The following is a 20689-nucleotide window of genomic DNA, read 5'->3' as shown; positions in this document are numbered from 1 at the left end:
AAGCTGCTTAATGCTAATTTTTGTATAACTTCTAAACCAAAACGAAGTGATCAACCATTGCAAGCCCTTACTGTATTTACAGATGGATCTGGAAAATCACACAAATCAGTTATAGTATGGTGGGACGACCAACGTGAGCGTTGGGATTCAGACGTTAAAACAGTCCCTGGCTCCCCTCAGATAGTGGAACTGGCTGCGATAGTTCGAGTCTTTCGAAAATGGTCAACACCAGTTAATGTTATCACTGATTCAGCTTATGTTGCAGGAATAGTTGAGCGAGCTGAAGCATCTGTGTTGCGTGACATTCCGCACTTTGACTTATTTGCTTTATTACAAGAACTCGTTTTTCTTCTGGACTCTCGCCCTTACCCCTATTTTGTTATGCATGTCAGATCGCACACTTCTCTACCTGGCTTCATTGCAGAAGGTAATCGCCGAGCTGATCTTTTGACATTACCGGTACAAGTGTTACCAGATCGTGTAGCTCAAGCTAGACTCAGCCATTCTTTTTTCCACCAAAATGCTGGAGGCCTTAAAAGACAGTTTGGCCTTACCTCCCAGCAAGCATCTAACATTATTGCTACGTGCCCTGACTGCCAAAGATATTCTTTTCCGTCTGTTGCAGGCGGAGTCAACCCTCGAGGACTACAAAGTTTACAGTTGTGGCAAACCGATGTTACCCACTATTCAGAGTTTGGCAATTTGAAATATATCCACTCTTCTATTGACACCTTTTCAGGTGCCTTATTTGCTTCTTGTCATACAGGAGAAAAAGCACGTGATGTCCGTAAGCATCTTATGCGTGCTTTTGCTACATTGGGTATCCCGGTACAAATCAAAACAGACAATGGTCCTGCTTATGTCTCTAAAGCAATGAAAACATTTTTTGAATCTTGGGGTGTAACTCACACTACTGGCATCCCTCATTCTCCTACAGGCCAATCTTTAATTGAACGTTCCCATCAATCATTAAAACGTTTATTACAACAACAAAAAGGGGGAATAGGAGTTGTTACTCCTGAAGAACGATTACAGAAAGCCTTATATGTTTTTAACTTTTTGAATTGTTCTTTATTAGACAGCAATCCTCCAATAATCCGACATTTTAACACAAATGCTTCACTCGAGATGCGAGTTAAAGCTCCTGTATTGGTCCGTGATCCAGAAACGGGTAAGATAATGGGGCCTTATCCCCTTGTCACGTGGGGCAGAGGCTATGCTTGTGTTTCCACAGAGAGAGGCCCCCGATGGATCCCAGCAAAGAACGTGCGACCATTCCGTGAACCCTTACCACAAGTTTCGTCTGAAGATTCTGAACAGCGTCTAGGAGAACCTCTCGCAAAAGGAACAGAGCCTGAGGACTCAAATATTTTAAATGAATAGTCGCTATACGCGTGAGTGCCACGAAGTACTCTCTGGGAAAGTTCTTTGCAACTTGTGCGGACACTGTGACCCTTGGGTGTTATGTGTATGTTATACTTGTAGCAAGGAGTGGTGGTGCCGCTTAACTCATTCTGGGCGTTGGTGTAATCTTTGCCTAAAGAAAGAATTTGATACAGTGAGACTGTTACTTATAACAGGGCATGAACCCTTAGAAAATAGTCGCTTTTTTGATTAAATCATACAAATTTGTGGTTTAGAATGTAGTAAAACTAATTTAGTACCTGCTATTTGGCTAGTCTCGAGAGAAGACTGGGAACGTACAAAGCAAAAGTGTGAAAAGCGGTTCGCCTGGAAAAGAAAAACCAAGCGATAGAACTGATCCTATAAAAGGAAAAAATGAAAATGATTAAGAGTAGCTCTAGCATGATGTGCCTCTTGGCAGGTATCATTACCTCCATCCTCGTTAGCAGTACAAAAGCTTGGGAAACCCTCAAGCACATAGAGGAGAGAAAAAATCTGTGGGTCACTTGGGCGGAAAAAATCAATCAGAGTAGCCTTTGTCTCTCAATGGCTACTCCTTCTGATCCTTTTAGAACGTGTTTATTAGGAATCCCCTATTAACATGAGCCTGATAAACAACTCTACTATAACTCTTGACCCTTCTGTTGTCACTTGTGGTTTCCGTCACCAGCCACCCTTTAGGACACCTCTGTGTTGTGACAAAAATAATATTACCTTTAACGCTTTTTCCCCCTTTATGTCATGCAATAGCTCTCTGTGTAAGGGATGTGCTGTATGAACCTTTCTGATCACTCCCAATCAATACACAAACAACTTTCTATTTTAAGGGATAATATGAAAAAACTTCGAGAAAGTAGTGATCCTTTTACAGATTGGTTATCTTCATTAGGTTTGTCTGGATGGTGGATTACAATTTTGGAAAAAATAGCTGTTGTAATAATAATAGTGTTATTGTTAGTTTTGCTTTTGCCGTGTGTTATGCAATGCTTATAGAAGCTGATAGCCAACTCTGTAAAACGAGTTCTTATGGTGCAACAAGAAGGGGGAAATGAAGGGAATGATTTGTCTAAGACCTCCAGTGAAACTTATCTAATTGAGGGAGGTCTGTGGGAACTCATGAAGAACGGACTGCAAGAGAAAGAACATAACGCAATACAACTAGTGGAGGTTTAGGCCACAAGGGCACTGCGACCTTGAGGCTTGTGGTTATACAAAACAGAATGTAGGTCCGGTTATAACCGAAACTGTCAGCAAGCATAAGATTGAGGCATACAATGGAGAGTACCGAAGCAGAACTTGTAACCCTAGGAAACGAAGTAAGCAGAGTGAAAAGGAACAGCGAATAAGAAACTTAGCTTTTGCAATATGTAATCACTTTTGCAATATGTAACCAATGAGCTTTGTGCACGATAATCTTAGACTATGTATGCAGCCTTATAAAAGAAGCATGTTAAGAACAATAAAGCAGATCTGATCTGATCTTATTCCACCTAACCAGGTCTCCGTCTCTAAATCGCGGCAAATTGGTGACCCCGACGTGATACGTTTAAGGATCCGACGTGACGGGTCGACGAACCGCCTAGCTGAAGCGGCTTGCTGCGACTCCCACAGAACTTTGAATGATCTGCTGAAAGGAAGCAGGAAGCGGCCTGAAATCCCTCCGGAGTAGAGAGGTGAGCTGTGGGAAACATGGGGAATCAAGCGTCGGCCCCTGAGAGAGACGTATATGAGCTTATGAAAGCTCTTCTTAAAAAACATGGGAAGAGCATTCCTGGGCAGGATCTTAAGACAATTCTTAAGTGGGTTCAAGTTAAATTACCTACTGTAACCGCATCCACTATTTTTACACGAGACCTTTGGGATAATGTGGGAGTGAAGTTATGGGATGCGGCGACTACGGGGAATGCTGAAGCACAGCGTATGCTCCCGTGGTGGAGAAGCATTTTTGAGGTTTTAAAAGCCCAGGAAAACATTCATAAGAAAGACTCAGACAAAGAAGAAGACCCCCCCCCGGTGTCCCCACCGTTACCGGAGGGAGCAAAGCCCTCGGCACCACTGACAGTATGCGCCGCGGAGTATCCACCTGAAGACGACCCCTTTGACCCGGGACCCATAGACCCTGAACAGGAGCCAGATTTATACCCCCCCGACCCACATGATGTGTGGGCCAGCATTAGACGTCAAGCTTTACAGGAGGGGGAACTGGAGATTGCCAAAACGATAGTGGCTCCTGTACTCTATCCGCGAGGCGGAGGGCGAGTCGGAGGGGGACAATGGGAAGCTTTATCTTTTTCGGTAGTTAAGGAACTGCGTCGTACTGTTACTGAACATGGACTTTCTTCACCATACTTTGCAAGTTTGTTATCTTCTGTCTTTGATACATATGTTATGACTCCACATGATTTAAAATCTTTGGCGCAGCTGCTCCTAACACCGACTCAGTATACTTTGTGGGAGGCCCATTGGAGGGGGGGACTCCAAGCGCTCCTCTTAACTTATGCGGGTCATAACAACAATGCAATTGCTGTATTGACTTTGGAACACCTTACAGGCACGGGTCGTCATTCTAACCCGGCAGATCAAGCCCGAATCCCACGAGAAGCTCTTGAAGCGATTCGTGAGGAGGCAAAAAAGGCCTTTTTTAAGGTTCCTGACTCTCAAAAACCGCAGAAGGCTTTTACCACTATCACACAAGAACCTCGAGAACCCTATATGCAATTTATCGATAGATTAAAACAGGCTTTGGAACGCCAAATAGATAATATGGAAGCACGGGAAATTTTGTTGTTAAAATTGGCTGTTGAAAATGCTAATGCAGATTGCAGAAAGCTTTTAAAATCTCTCCCGAATCAAAACCCTACTTTAGTTGAAATGATCGAGGCATGTAACAGAATCGGTACTGTAGATTATAAATTTGAGGCCATGGCTGCTGCTTTTGCAGCCATGCGTAGCCAGTTGGGGAATTGCTATAGCTGCGGTAAACCTGGTCATCTAATGAAAAATTGTCTGGCTACTAAGGCTGGCGCTAAGCCCAGAGTCCCAGGAATTTGTCCTAGATGTAAAAAGGGTCGTCATTATGCTAATCAATGTCGGTCCAAGTATGATTTGCAGGGACAACCAATCCAGGGAAACCGATCTCGGAGCGCGGGACAGCGACGCGCGCAGACACAAATAACGCCGTCACCCTTCAACAATTCCCAAAGAGGAGCAGCAGCAGCGCCTCAAGTCTTCGCCCAGCAACAACCGGCAGCGCAGGATTGGACCTGGCAACCGCCCACACAGTAACGTTACTTGACTCCTCGGTTCACTTATTGTCAACAGATGTTTCAGGACCCTTACCCCCAAAAACACAGGCCTTATTGATAGGGAGGTCTTTTACAACATTATCTGGTCTTTTTGTATTACCAGGTGTTATTGACTCTGATAGTACCGAAAACATTAAAATCATGGCATGGACCCCGTTTCCTCCCTGCACGGTGCCGGAAGGTAGCCGTATAGCACAACTGATCCTTATGCCCACAAGCAAAGATTGTTTAAATTTGGACCAGCTCCAACAAAGGCAGGGTGGGTTTGGTTCAACTGGGGACCCACAAATTTTATGGGTACAGTCTCTTTCTCAAAAACGGCCTATGTGCCAATGTACCCTTATTCGAGGGGAACAAAAAGTAGTTTTGAATGGGATTATTGACACCGGAGCCGATGTTACAGTAATATCTCATGCTAAATGGCCACCGCTGTGGCCGCTAACCAATACTCCACAGGCATTAGCTGGGATTGGCGGAACTGGCAAAAGCCACCAGAGCCTGGAGCTGATCCAAATTTAGGGCCCAGAAGGGCGTATTGCTTCTGTTAAACCTTTTGTGTTACCTGTTCCCATGGTTTTATGGGGACGAGACGTGCTATCACAGTGGGGAATGACAATTCGTACCCATTTTTAGGTGGGGCCATTGAAATGCGCGACACCCTTAAATTAACCTGGAAAATTGATGCTCCCATTTGGGTGGATCAATGGCCCCTACCTTTAGAAAAGCTTCGCGCCCTTCAGGACCTGGTCACAGAACAACTCGAAAAGGGACACATTGTGCCTTCTACCAGCCCTTGGAATTCTCCTGTTTTTGTTATCCGAAAACAGACTGGCAAGTGGCGCTTGCTCCATGACCTTAGAAAAATCAATGACGCCATGGAAACTATGGGGGCCTTGCAACCTGGGCTCCCGTCTCCTACAATGATTCCCAGAGATTGGCATTTAACTGTTATTGATCTCAAAGATTGCTTTTTTTAATATCCCCTTGCATCCAGATGATGCTCCTAAATTTGCTTTTTCAGTTCCTAGCGTCAATATGCAAGCTCCATTGCAGAGATATCAGTGGGTTGTGTTGCCACAAGGAATGAAAAATAGCCCGACAATATGTCAATGGTATGTAGCTAAGGTACTTAGCCCTGTCCGAATCACAATGCCTGATGTCTTATTGTATCATTATATGGATGATATCCTAGTGGCTGCACAACATCACATGGTCATGGAGAAAGCTGTAGCCCTTGTCACGGCGGCCGTTAACTCGGCAGGCCTCTGTATTGCGCCAGAAAAAATTCAAAAAACACCCCCGTGGAAATATTTGGGCTGGCGCATAAGAGCCCAAACCATAGTTCCTCAACCTTTGCAGATACAGACTGATGTAAGAAATTTACACGATGCACAAAAGTTGTTAGGAACAATTAATTGGGTTCGCCCTTTGCTAGGGATTTCTAATGCAGATTTGAGCCCTTTGTTTGAGTTGCTCAAGGGAGACACAGATTTACGTTCTCAACGCCGTCTTAACCCTGAGGCTGTTACCTCGTTACAGAAAGTTGCTACAGCCATTGCTTCTAGACAAGCACACCGATGTGATCCCAATCTCGCTTTTTCTTTAATCGTTTTGAACCCAGCTCGACAACCCTATGCGTTAATATTTCAATGGGATCCACAAAAATCGGATCCGTTGTTAATTATCGAGTGGGTCTTTTTATCTAACCAGTCTACAAAAACTATTGTAACACAACACGAGATGTTTGCTCACCTGATAATTAAGGCCAGGCAACGGTTGTTGATGTTATCAGGAACTGACTTTGCTTATATTTGTTTACCTGTGACAACCATTTATCTGCAATGGCTTTATCAACAATCAGACATTTTTATGTTAGCATTAGCAGGTTATATGGGCCAGATTACATCCCACCCACCTTCACATAAGCTGCTTAATGCTAATTTTTGTATAACTTCTAAACCAAAACGAAGTGATCAACCATTGCAAGCCCTTACTGTATTTACAGATGGATCTGGAAAATCACACAAATCAGTTATAGTATGGTGGGACGACCAACGTGAGCGTTGGGATTCAGACGTTAAAACAGTCCCTGGCTCCCCTCAGATAGTGGAACTGGCTGCGATAGTTCGAGTCTTTCGAAAATGGTCAACACCAGTTAATGTTATCACTGATTCAGCTTATGTTGCAGGAATAGTTGAGCGAGCTGAAGCATCTGTGTTGCGTGACATTCCGCACTTTGACTTATTTGCTTTATTACAAGAACTCGTTTTTCTTCTGGACTCTCGCCCTTACCCCTATTTTGTTATGCATGTCAGATCGCACACTTCTCTACCTGGCTTCATTGCAGAAGGTAATCGCCGAGCTGATCTTTTGACATTACCGGTACAAGTGTTACCAGATCGTGTAGCTCAAGCTAGACTCAGCCATTCTTTTTTCCACCAAAATGCTGGAGGCCTTAAAAGACAGTTTGGCCTTACCTCCCAGCAAGCATCTAACATTATTGCTACGTGCCCTGACTGCCAAAGATATTCTTTTCCGTCTGTTGCAGGCGGAGTCAACCCTCGAGGACTACAAAGTTTACAGTTGTGGCAAACCGATGTTACCCACTATTCAGAGTTTGGCAATTTGAAATATATCCACTCTTCTATTGACACCTTTTCAGGTGCCTTATTTGCTTCTTGTCATACAGGAGAAAAAGCACGTGATGTCCGTAAGCATCTTATGCGTGCTTTTGCTACATTGGGTATCCCGGTACAAATCAAAACAGACAATGGTCCTGCTTATGTCTCTAAAGCAATGAAAACATTTTTTGAATCTTGGGGTGTAACTCACACTACTGGCATCCCTCATTCTCCTACAGGCCAATCTTTAATTGAACGTTCCCATCAATCATTAAAACGTTTATTACAACAACAAAAAGGGGGAATAGGAGTTGTTACTCCTGAAGAACGATTACAGAAAGCCTTATATGTTTTTAACTTTTTGAATTGTTCTTTATTAGACAGCAATCCTCCAATAATCCGACATTTTAACACAAATGCTTCACTCGAGATGCGAGTTAAAGCTCCTGTATTGGTCCGTGATCCAGAAACGGGTAAGATAATGGGGCCTTATCCCCTTGTCACGTGGGGCAGAGGCTATGCTTGTGTTTCCACAGAGAGAGGCCCCCGATGGATCCCAGCAAAGAACGTGCGACCATTCCGTGAACCCTTACCACAAGTTTCGTCTGAAGATTCTGAACAGCGTCTAGGAGAACCTCTCGCAAAAGGAACAGAGCCTGAGGACTCAAATATTTTAAATGAATAGTCGCTATACGCGTGAGTGCCACGAAGTACTCTCTGGGAAAGTTCTTTGCAACTTGTGCGGACACTGTGACCCTTGGGTGTTATGTGTATGTTATACTTGTAGCAAGGAGTGGTGGTGCCGCTTAACTCATTCTGGGCGTTGGTGTAATCTTTGCCTAAAGAAAGAATTTGATACAGTGAGACTGTTACTTATAACAGGGCATGAACCCTTAGAAAATAGTCGCTTTTTTGATTAAATCATACAAATTTGTGGTTTAGAATGTAGTAAAACTAATTTAGTACCTGCTATTTGGCTAGTCTCGAGAGAAGACTGGGAACGTACAAAGCAAAAGTGTGAAAAGCGGTTCGCCTGGAAAAGAAAAACCAAGCGATAGAACTGATCCTATAAAAGGAAAAAATGAAAATGATTAAGAGTAGCTCTAGCATGATGTGCCTCTTGGCAGGTATCATTACCTCCATCCTCGTTAGCAGTACAAAAGCTTGGGAAACCCTCAAGCACATAGAGGAGAGAAAAAATCTGTGGGTCACTTGGGCGGAAAAAATCAATCAGAGTAGCCTTTGTCTCTCAATGGCTACTCCTTCTGATCCTTTTAGAACGTGTTTATTAGGAATCCCTATTAACATGAGCCTGATAAACAACTCTACTATAACTCTTGACCCTTCTGTTGTCACTTGTGGTTTCCGTCACCAGCCACCCTTTAGGACACCTCTGTGTTGTGACAAAAATAATATTACCTTTAACGCTTTTTCCCCCTTTATGTCATGCAATAGCTCTCTGTGTAAGGGATGTGCTGTATGAACCTTTCTGATCACTCCCAATCAATACACAAACAACTTTCTATTTTAAGGGATAATATGAAAAAACTTCGAGAAAGTAGTGATCCTTTTACAGATTGGTTATCTTCATTAGGTTTGTCTGGATGGTGGATTACAATTTTGGAAAAAATAGCTGTTGTAATAATAATAGTGTTATTGTTAGTTTTGCTTTTGCCGTGTGTTATGCAATGCTTATAGAAGCTGATAGCCAACTCTGTAAAACGAGTTCTTATGGTGCAACAAGAAGGGGGAAATGAAGGGAATGATTTGTCTAAGACCTCCAGTGAAACTTATCTAATTGAGGGAGGTCTGTGGGAACTCATGAAGAACGGACTGCAAGAGAAAGAACATAACGCAATACAACTAGTGGAGGTTTAGGCCACAAGGGCACTGCGACCTTGAGGCTTGTGGTTATACAAAACAGAATGTAGGTCCGGTTATAACCGAAACTGTCAGCAAGCATAAGATTGAGGCATACAATGGAGAGTACCGAAGCAGAACTTGTAACCCTAGGAAACGAAGTAAGCAGAGTGAAAAGGAACAGCGAATAAGAAACTTAGCTTTTGCAATATGTAATCACTTTTGCAATATGTAACCAATGAGCTTTGTGCACGATAATCTTAGACTATGTATGCAGCCTTATAAAAGAAGCATGTTAAGAACAATAAAGCAGATCTGATCTGATCTTATTCCACCTAACCAGGTCTCCGTCTCTAAATCGCGGCACCCCCCCCCCCCCCCACTTTGAGCTATACTGAACAACTTGGCTTACCTGGAGGTGCACTGTGCTTGTATTCTAGTTTATGCTGTGGATTCTTCCTGCAAAGAAAACAGTAAAAGCTTGATTTGCCACCTTGTTCCACACCTAACAAGAACCTAACAAGTTCGCAGAACTCCTTTGTATTTTGTGAATAATTTTCACTTCTTTTCAAAATAAAATTCTGTGACCAGTGCCTTACTGCAGTGTCTCAGCTTACGTAATGTAGGGTGGAAGAAAAAAAGGGTTCCATAAGAGTTCCTTTTGTTTCAGCCTTTTAAAAAAAAATAAAAAAGACAGCTGATCAAAACCAAGAGATGAGACAGTTTCCAAACTTGTAAGATGAGATGCATTTGTTCAGCATAATAAGAACTGATCCAATTATTTACTCTCACTAAAACCAAAACCAGAACATAACCTCTGGTGCATAAAGTGCAATGCACACACAGTGCATCACAAGTCTGAGATACCCAGCCGTAACTTCCATATTCTGCAACATAAGGCTAAAAATCAAATAGTTTGGGAAAATTAAAGAAATTGAAAAGAATTGCCTGTCTCAAAGTATCACAGGGAAAGGCCAAAGAAGGACTGTTAAGAGAGTTTACTCATTTCTGCAATATGCTGCTGCAATCTGGGAAGTTCAATATACAAGTAGTGTATGTCTTCTATTAAAAAACAGCATCAATGCAATGAAAATTAAAAATTTAAAGTCAACTTACTCTTTGATCTGCAATAAATGCTCCCCTCATTCAGGCTGCGATCCAGGTCATGAACACACTGATCTATCCCACCCCCCAAAGCAGTTATCCAATGCTGTTCTAATGTTTTAACTTGGTCCCACTTACACCGTGCTGATCTGTTGTGTTAGTGTATTAGAGCGGCACGTTAAAATTGTTTCAGCTCAATTTACTTCTGTGCAGAAAATTAAAATTAAAAAAAATTCTAACTTTGGAAGAAAACTGGTTCAGTTGTCCTAATTTCTCCTTCTGAAAAAGAATCAACAATTAAAGCCCACTATTTAAGAATGGCATACCATTTGACGTTGCTTGAAACACAAGATTAATTTCTATAACTGCAGAATTTTTTTGATATTTTACAAAATACCTTTGCTGTGAAGACTGCCTTGTAAAACTAGTTGTTTATGTTTTCTTATTCTTCAAAAATAGAATACTCTTCAGTAAGAAAATCTTATTTTTACTTCAAATAACTTGTTACACATTCACATACTTGAAGTTGATTTACAGTTTTATAGCTACTGCTATCCCAAAGTGCATTTCATGTGCATTAGAAGGGATAGTTATCTGAATAAAAACATGCAAGTACAGCTTTCTATTAAATACCGTACTGAAACAGAACAGTTGCTTAATCCAGTGTTTTGCAAGTGTTGGTAGCATCAGAGCATTTGATCCCAACTCAAGGCACAGCATTTAGATAACTCAATTATGTATTCCAGTAGTAGCCAGCAGATAAAGACAACAAAAATAACATCAAAATCCTTCAAATGGCACCTGCTGCTTTGTGGAAAGAATTATCATTGCTTTGTGGGTGCCTCCTTTCTCCCACCCCAAAAAGAATGAAACACTGTTTAAGAAATGATCAACTAATACAGCACAGGAGTTGACTTATCTGCAAGGAGAGACAGTTTTAGTTTTGGACAGTGTCCATTGTACTCCTGAAAAGTATGTTGGCAATTTCAGGAGCGGTATAAACCTAGATTTCTCGTCCTGAGATGAGAAATTCATCTCACAGATGGTTTTTGAGAAAAGAAACACTTCTTCTGCATTAGTTGAACATAAGATGGCTTTTCCTTAAAAGTTACTCCCATTTTGTTACACTTTATAAAGAACACGCTCTGTAGGATCAACACGCTTCCAGGGAGAGAGAGAGAAAATGTTTCTGCTCAAGCACAATCTTTAACAGCAGCTGTTAGTTTCAATATGCCCCCACAGAAGGGCTGTTGTCTCAAAATACATCCTTTTGTCCATTGCATCAATTACAAAGCAGTCATTACACTCTGCTAAATACAAGCATAAAACCTAGATATTGAGAAACAAATGGAACAAAAGGATCTTGTGAAGAAAATCAACAGCTGCTAAAAGAAACAGCAGTCAGCCATAAACTGGATTTTCTTGCTGGTACCTAAATTATGCTTTCTAACAAATCAAATACTGACTAAAATAGAGGTTTTGTACAAAATCTTAACAAATATTTTGTCAAAATCTGAACTAAAAGTTACATATCAAGAAGAACATGTAACAATAAATTATTGTTCCTATACAAGAACAGTTTACTACAGGTTGAAAAATGAGGAAGTTTTGATCTCCAGGCCACTGAACAGGTTCCAAAAGTCAAGGCTTCATGTTCACCAGCTGAAATCACAAATACTTTCACAGACCTTGGTGGCATAAAGGTAGCAGTCTGGCGCCAGTAAATTTGGAAAGCCACAGTCAAGATTTAACATCACTATCCTACTGTCAATTTGCAACTCCAGGGGAGAACATTCTTAACCTGTAAAACAAGCAAAGCCATTTTGTACAGTGCTTCTTACCTATAACAAGCCGTTCCATACGGACATTCAGGCCGGTTATCATTGTTATCCTGAGTTACGATCTCTGTTTCATGATTGTCATCGTCATTAGGGTGACTAAACTGCTGAAAGTGAATGGGATTCTTCCTGCAAAAGACAAATATAGATCAAGAACTGACTATTCCATTTAAACAGGAGAAGTGGAGGTAAGAAAGGTGTTACTGAATCAGTGACATTTTCAGCAGTTACAGAAAGAGAAGCTTTTAATGTTTAACTTGATGCAGAATGTAAGACCTGCTTTCAGGATAATTGAAGAAAACTTTTGTTTCAGCAGAGGCCGCAAGAGGTTAAAACTTGAATTCTCCTATTTGCCATCATCAGCTTTACGTTTCAGGCCTCCAACACATACACAATCTACTGATGTAGTCCCATAGCATGAATCTCGCTCCGTGGCTTGCTCCGTCATGACTCCCTCTGGAGTTACCAAGTGCTACACAAACCTCTCGCAAAGTCTGAGCTCAAGCTGCGAGGGCCAACCCATGGCAGCCGAGCAACTGCAGTCCTGAAGCCTTCCCACGCTCTCGGGTGATCGCCTGTGAGCTTCAGGCAGTATGTCTCAATCATTACTTCTGTTCCGTACGCAAGTTACTACTCACTTGAACACTTCAAATGCCAGCGTATTATTCCAGAGGGATGAAGTGCTGGGGCCTGAGCAGCAGGCCCTGAGCCAAAGCTGACCTCCAGAAGAACCCGCCAACCCAACCTTAAATATATGTATTTAGTATCCAATCATTAGCGAAATATGCACGGTCATTAGTGAACCATGTATGGCCATTAGCAAAAGATGCACCTTGGATAAACTATAATCATGAGAGAAGAGACAGCGCATCCTTCCTTGCTTAGAGGCGGGCGGCCAAAGCCATGAATCCAGCTGTTTGGCCTTGTCTGGAAACCGGTGGTTAAAATCCAGTCGATAAAGGGAACTCCCTGGGTTCCTCCCAACCCCTGGCCAGGCTTTGGTGGCATCTGACAGGAGAGTGAAACCAGATGTTTCCGCGTTTGGAATTACGTGAGCTTGTTTGTTAATAGTATAAAAGCTGAACCCTCTTGCAGCGACGTTGCAGACCTCACCTACCAGGAGATGCCCTGCGCAGGACTTCCCCGCTGCCGGGACAGGCTCTCCAGATCCTCGTGCAACAGGGGCTCCCCAGCGACTGCGGAGCTGGAGGATGGCAACCTGTTAGGGCAACGGGTGATGTATCTTTCTGAACCACTACAGCTAGCTGTGAATAGTAACGATTAGGTGCATTGCCTTGCTTATCTGTTTTATTGTTTGAATCAGGGTACCGTAGGCTAATCCTTCTGTATGTGCATATTGCCTTATTTTCTGCATTAATTTGAAACAAACAGTGCATCAAGGGTATCTTCTGTATTGGTGTCTGTGTGCTATCTATTGACCCCATCAATTGGCAAAACAATGGAGCAGTCTCCTGGACATTACATTGATTATGCTCTCAGGTTTGCCTTGGCTACCGTGGCATTTTATTTGAAATACCAAATCACAACGATGACATGAAGTTGTACCCTAAGACATAACTCTGTGTGTAGCTGAGCCACACCGATGTTAGTGATGAGAGCACCGTACAAGACAAGGCAGCTATAAACAACATCACTTTGTGAAGAAGTGATGTTAAAAAGAACACAGAAAAATACATTATGACTTCAGGAGAAATTCATGGGGCAGATCAAAAGACACTACAAAAAATTATGTCATAGTGAACATACTGTACTAAAAGCAAATCTACTTTTTCCCTCTGATTTCTTTTAGAGACACTTTTTTTCAAGCATATTTGAAAGCAAGAAAAGTGAGATGTTTTAATAAATGATTTTCCAAAAGATATACACAAAATACTTCAGTGATTTACCACTCATTCCCAGTGTACATAATCAACATCTTTGTGCAAACTGTAAAAGTGAACTGCTTGCCTCAAGCAAGAGCAATGATAACTTTAAACTGCAGAGGGATTACTGCTGTCATTTGCACTTGTTACAGCTGCATTTAGAAACACCAAGCCAGAAGCACGTATGCAGCTAGCGACATACACAGCAGCTTCCTCACTGACCACAACGGGCTCTTACGAACTTTCTAGGGAACAGTCAGTATTATTTTCAGCATTTCAACCAACACCGTAAGAGAAAAAGCGTTTGTTACAGCTTTTGCAAAATGATTACTTAAGCACCGTGAGCCCCGCTAACCATTCAGGCCTCCTTTCAGGCACCGAAAACAGATTAGATATTTAGTATTAATACTTTTACATCTCCATCTGCTTGGTATCTTTCACTCGGGAAACTCAGCAAGCAAGCTACAGATAAACTCTTCCAGGAGCTACTTATCAGAGATCCAGTGTCCCTTAGTCCTATTTACACAGGTGACAGACGCCTCGTTCTGGTTCTGGTCTTTTCTGTTGATTTCTGCAGACTGTAGGGTAAGTAAATACTGTTTCACTAGATATCATTGCAAGGCTGCATTTACCAGTCTTTTATTCTACAAGTTCTCAGAAAACATCACTTCTAACGCCACATTCAGGCTGGCTGCCTACTTCTTTTGCCATTTAAAAATAAATGGGATGAAACCAAGTCATTTTAGAGGCTACTTGCTTTGTTTTCTAAATGCACAGAGCTAACGTACTAGCAATATTAGCCAGAATTTGAGTTCAGTCATTTGAAACACAATTCATCTTCTCAAAGGGACACAGACGCAGCTAATGCTCTGTGAAATCATTATAATACTTATTCCTACAATAAGATACATGCAGCATCATAGTCATGAAGGAAAGAAGGCCTAAGAGCTGCCAGTTAGCTAACCTATTCTGGTTTAGGTGATAGCCAGTTCCTTTCATGAATTTACTTCCAAAGCTATTTGGCCAATACCAAAGAGCCTTTATTGCAGGAGAGAAAAAAGAAAAAAAAAATTGTATAGGAGGAAGCAAGAATAAGGGAAGGGTCTTGAGGTACGCACCCTATCACTGGGCCTCAGGATTCTTTGGGCCAGTGGATGATGCTCCTCAAATTATTCATCACCTGTGAAGCACCTTAAACATGTCCTATTTCAGATGCTCAGGACTAGTAACAACATCATAGTTTATCTTACCTTTATGTGGATAATTTATACTTACTCCATTTCTAGATGTTGTGCAACAATACCCAGCAAAATAAATAGAAGCAGAGAAATGCACAGCTAATATTAAGTACACATTATCCCTTCTTGCAAAAATCTTCTTCCTTTTATTAAGAGTTTGGTTTGTTTGAGGGTTTGTTTGGGTTTTTTTGAATACAAGAGATCTGAGTTGTAAGAGCACAGCACCTTTCACGCTGGAAGCTGCACTCCAAAGTTAGTTTTACAACAAAACCTTGCTGCACAGGAATACGTTATTAATTTGATCAAAACAAAATCATTAAGCTTTACTCGCACAAAAAATAACCAATTAAAAGCCTATTTTAAGAATAAAGTTTTAGGAGAGTTGCCTTCTCATACACCGGAGCTCTGAATTTGTGACAGAAAATTATGCAAATAAAAATTATGCAAGTAACACTTACAAAGGTCTTCAGAATCAATGCAGTCATCTCCAGCAGCAGCTGAGCATCGCTCAGTGAAATACTCAAGACAGTTTTCATCTATGCAGCTCCCAAAAGCATCTTAAAAGCTTTTTCTAAAACAAATTTAAGTGGTAAGGTCAGAATCCCTGGCTCTTCTTAATCACATGCAGGAGACCCCTGCCATCTCAAGGGCTTATTTTCTCAGCCTACTAAAGAAACTGGTAAGGAAAACGTAATGACTCACCAGCACTAGTTATAAAGCCATAGTATTCAAGCCTGAAGTTAACGCCACAAGTGCGTGTAAGATGTTTATAAGTTCTAAACTGTAAGTCTTACTAGAAAACGGGTCTCATAAAAAGACAGATGCAAGTCTGTAGCTGCCAGATTTACAAGCTGAAGGTGAAATGAAAAATACTTCTTTCCATAAACAAAGAGCACAGTATTTAGAAGAATGCACATACAAATCCAAAGGCTGGTTGAGCATGCCCTGCTTTGACAGTTATAGGAAAGATTCACACACACCCAGTCAGCACAGAACTGTACCACAGGCTAGCCAAAGGATAGAATTGTGGACAAAAATTGTGAAATTACAATTTCAGAGATGAGAGTTCAGCTGTACCACACCCCTACTACGCAACTCGAAATGGGGGTTGGGTTTGGATTTGGTTTTATTTTTAAATCCCTACTCTTCTAACTTCTGAAAAGCGAGCAGCAGACAAGAAAATGAACACAAGACAGTATTCAAAGAGTAAGTTCCTTGACAACAAATATAGTCAGATATAACACAGACAGAGCACTTGCCTCCTAGTGGTAACAGCAGTTTCTTTCGATTTGGAAAAAGCTTCAGACTGCCACAGGAAGAGAATCTCACACTGACGGAGGATAAGAAGAAGAATCTCTGCAGAGAGAAGTGTGAATCAAGCTTGACTCTTTCAAAAAGCAGTGTTTTCAAATTCATAAATGAAGAAACTGAGCTATGGGTTACAAAGTTATTTCCTAAACATTTCAGGTACATGTTAGAGACATCTAATAAAATCAACTAAACTAACATTTCATCTTTTCCATTTGTGCTGTTCAACCACGCACCCACCAAAGGTGCCTGTCATATGCAGAAGACAAGTACCTCTTACTAGGAGTTTATAAAATACGGATTAGAAAACTGAAGAGCATTCAGTTATTGGAAAAATGACATTTTATATGAAACCTCACCTAGAAAGAACACTGTAAGGAAATGTTATGGTTACCAAAGCAGTCCTCATTTAAGACGTTGACTCCTACAGCACATTGTGCTAGAAGACACCTTTCATAAGGTTAATGGAAGGAGACAAAAACCAGCTACTCATCGTACTCAAAAGAGCACTCAAAGCAGCTCCTCTTCCTTAGCAACTCTAAAACACAGGTTTTGCTCAAGGAGAACACTACACAATCAAAAACTGAATACGCTATCAATGCGTTCCTTCAAAGCGTCCATTCACATCACACTTATGCACACTTCTGTCAAGAATACGGGTAACTGCAATGGCTTGCTTTACTGCAACATAGCTATCTCATTGACGCAGGATGACTACTTGGTGGTCTTGCATTAAAAGCACATACAGGACAGACGATAAAGCACCCTTCTTTGCAAACAAGCAGGTTTAGTCTCATCACATTTCCTGAAGACCAAAGCTGATGGTTTTGATACTTCCTATTTACAAATTTCTCCAACAAAATAAGATTTCGTTATGTGCTATTTCAGAGCATTCTTTTCTTCTTATAAAGCAACACTTCCCAAAAGTACTGCCGCAAATGTTTTAGAATAAAGACCCAAGAAGAAACGTGCACATGCAGACTCCTATTGCATGTTACCTGTAACTAAAACTTGCCTTCCAAAACATTAGGAATCCTTCAGCATGTCAGAGCATTGGATCAGCTTCACCCCCACAGAGGGGAAAACTTGTCTGAGCAAAATGAAAAGTAGCTGGAGCAAACTAAAGGCTGCATTTGTACTACTGGATCAGCTTGGCTGCCTAATGAACCATGTCCTCCTCATAATCATGAAGGGCAAAAACTGAGATACGCGAAGGAATGCTACATGAAAACTGGAAGTCTGATGTGCTCATGAACACAACAGCTTTACGCAGTTATCTGCAGCAACAGGCACACCAAACATACACAAGAACCCATTTACTTGTGCTTGCTTGTTTGCTGAACAACCTAAGTTTTTACTGTCACTCAAGCCCCTTGGGGGAAGAGGTAAAAAATACAAAAGTAGTAACAGTGATAATATTAAAAAAAAAAAATAAAAATCACAGGACCTCCTGTTTCCTGGATTAGCCTTATCTTTTGTGCTTACAATGTACATAGATTTATGTAGTGCTCAAAATCTTCTCCTAAAGGCAGTTCTCAGGTCACTGGTCACTTGCTACCCTCAGGAACACCTCTAGACGCCTATCTTCTCTTCAATATATTAACACATGGCATTACAGATCTTTTCTGGGCAGAAAGAACTAGCAGGAGACCAGGCACTCAGCACTGGGGTTTTTGGGATCTTGCTGGAACATTTGTATCGCACAAAACATTTGTATGACAGATTGTGAATTGAGAGGATATGAGTAGCAGAAAAAAAAATAAAAATCATCCCTCAATTGAAGTATCACCAAAGACACTGACCAGATAAGGGTTCACAGGGAGTTTATAACTGTGACTTGTTCTGGTTTTAAGAGGGGACTGAATGCTTAAAAAATAAAAAATAATTTAAAAAAATGGTGCAGATTGGCCAAGTTACAACAGAAGCAATTCTCCATTATTTAGGGATAACAAATAATAAGCATTTTAAAGAGTCAGATCACAAAGCATACAATAACTTCATCTCTCATAAAAGTTTCAGCTGCAGATAAAATAAGCCTACAGGGTCTATGTTGGGCATTTCAGTCATTTACATCTCTTCTCCCTGCCGGTACATGTACTGTACACACAGGGGGGTTTATTTCTTTCCTTTTTAAAGTGGACCTTTGTTTCTTATTTCCTAGAACTCTGCATCGTTTAATCTGCTGAAGTACATCATCCCTTGTTTAGGTTATATTGGAAGTTAGCAAGACATCCCTTGCTCCTCCTTTTATACTTTTAAAATTCTTGCTATGCCATTGGTTTCTCATCAGTCCCCATTTACCAAAAGATTTCTTTCAAATCAAAGCTTGTAACAACTTTACTGTTTTCGGTAGCTAATACAGTACTTCTTAATAACAAGCTAGCTTAAGCTGGGTTTATTTTTGCTTCACCTGTAACAGCCTGTTCCATACACGCAAGGTGGCCTCTTACGCTTGTTCTGTTTGGAGCTTTCTGAAGTATCTGCACTTCTGGTTGAATCAGAAATCTGTCTTGTAATCCAGATTTGCATCAGGCTCAAGAGTCCCTTCCTGGGCACCAAAAGATCAGGAAGTCCTGCCCAGTGAGCCTGTTGGCTTGCAGAACCAGTCATCTGCTCTTTGTTTACTGTTTCCTCAATTCTATTTCCTTTACTGGAGATCTGACCTACTCTTTTAGACAATTTACTATGCCGCTGCCTATCTTTTCTTCCCAGAGAACTTCCAGGGGTTTTTGTTCCAGTCTTGCCATTCCCTGCCATGTTTCTCATGGTATTCTCAGGAGGAAATCCAGAGCATTCTGTGGAACAAGGTTCCATTTTGAAGGACCTGAAAATGTACACTCTTCAGAACTAAAAGCTTTAAGGTCAAACTCTGCCTCATCATTCCTGTTTTCAAAGTGAGAGAATCATAGTAGAGCCCAGCTGGAAAGGACCTTGATAGAGATTAAAACCAGCCCCGTGGGCACATATTAGCTTGGGGCTCATCGTTAGCCAGCAGATGTGTTACACTTGAACAAAAGGTTAGATGATGGAAGTGTAAAGAACTCTAGTAGGTAACAGAAACTAAACAGCAGACTGCTAATGTATGCAAAGGTAATCAGGAAATTTAGGTAACTGCCCAATAAGATGAAAAGTACATCCTGAAGAGGCGCCAGAGGGAGGAGGTTATGATAATGAATTTTTGGAAACCTTACGTATTTGCATGACTTTGTACAATAAATATCTGTCGGCTTGTTGAAACAGCGTGCAAGTTAGGAGTAGCGATCCCCCTTGCACCCAACGCTGCAATAAACATACCTCTTTGTAACTGCCCTCGAGTTGTACAGTTCGATTCCGCGTGTCAGTTTGGCGACCCAGGTGAGACCCTCTCTGTCCGGCTGTAGGACCTGCTGAGGACGGGACTCCTCTGGGTGCCCCCAAGGTTTCTCAGGAGGACTCCCCTACTCACCTAGATGACTGCGAGGACAGACAGGGACCATCATCGGTGGACCAGGTATGTCGCAGTTGGGTTGGGGATACCTGTAAGTTGTGAGGAGACGTCCTACGTGAGGTAAAGAGCGCTGGTGCTTGCCCCTGGAAAGGCTGGGGGTGGGAATTCGGGTGCTCTCCTCGCTGCGGTAGCGGGAAGGGGCCTCTCGAGGGGTAACAGGTTTCCTCCCGAGTGCTGTGTTTTGGCCAATTTGGGTTCTCTTCAAGAATGTCTTTTGGCCATTTTGTCATCTGTTGTAAAATTCGGTACCGTGTATTAGTTGAGACCTCTTGTTGATATTTGACGTTCTGGGGTGGCATAACGGTGTTTGAGGTCGGAATGTCCATCATAAAATGGTATTGTTGCTATCTATCCGAGTAGCAGAGTGAGTGTGTAACGGGCCCTTTTGTGCGAGTGTTTTGTGCAACTGAGACATAGCTCAGCTACAAAGCGAGTGCTGAAACCTGCAACTTGTGATAATTTTTATTATTTACTGTATTGCATAAAGGTGAAATGGGAGGTCAACAGAGTGGAGAAAGAGTGAACATGAGCCCTTTGGGTTGTATTTTGGCTCACTGGAAGAATACAGGAGGACCGCAGGGTGGGAGTGTGAGGGAAAGGGTTAAAGCAGTTTTAGTAGGTCTAATTGCTTAAGGATTACC

The 20689-nt window shown here is 41.7% G+C and overlaps 1 pseudogene; it reads right to left on the bottom strand.

The window, feature by feature from the left end:
• Positions 1-9569: 9569 nt before the first annotated feature.
• On the bottom strand, positions 9570-19418 carry LOC121082067 (annotated as a pseudogene).
• Between the last annotated feature and the right edge of the window lie 1271 nt (positions 19419-20689).

This window comes from Falco naumanni, unplaced genomic scaffold (assembly GCF_017639655.2).
Source record: "Falco naumanni isolate bFalNau1 unplaced genomic scaffold, bFalNau1.pat scaffold_239_arrow_pat_ctg1, whole genome shotgun sequence".
Taxonomy (NCBI): Eukaryota; Metazoa; Chordata; class Aves; order Falconiformes; family Falconidae; genus Falco; species Falco naumanni.
This window is presented reverse-complemented; position numbering and strand designations above follow the sequence as displayed.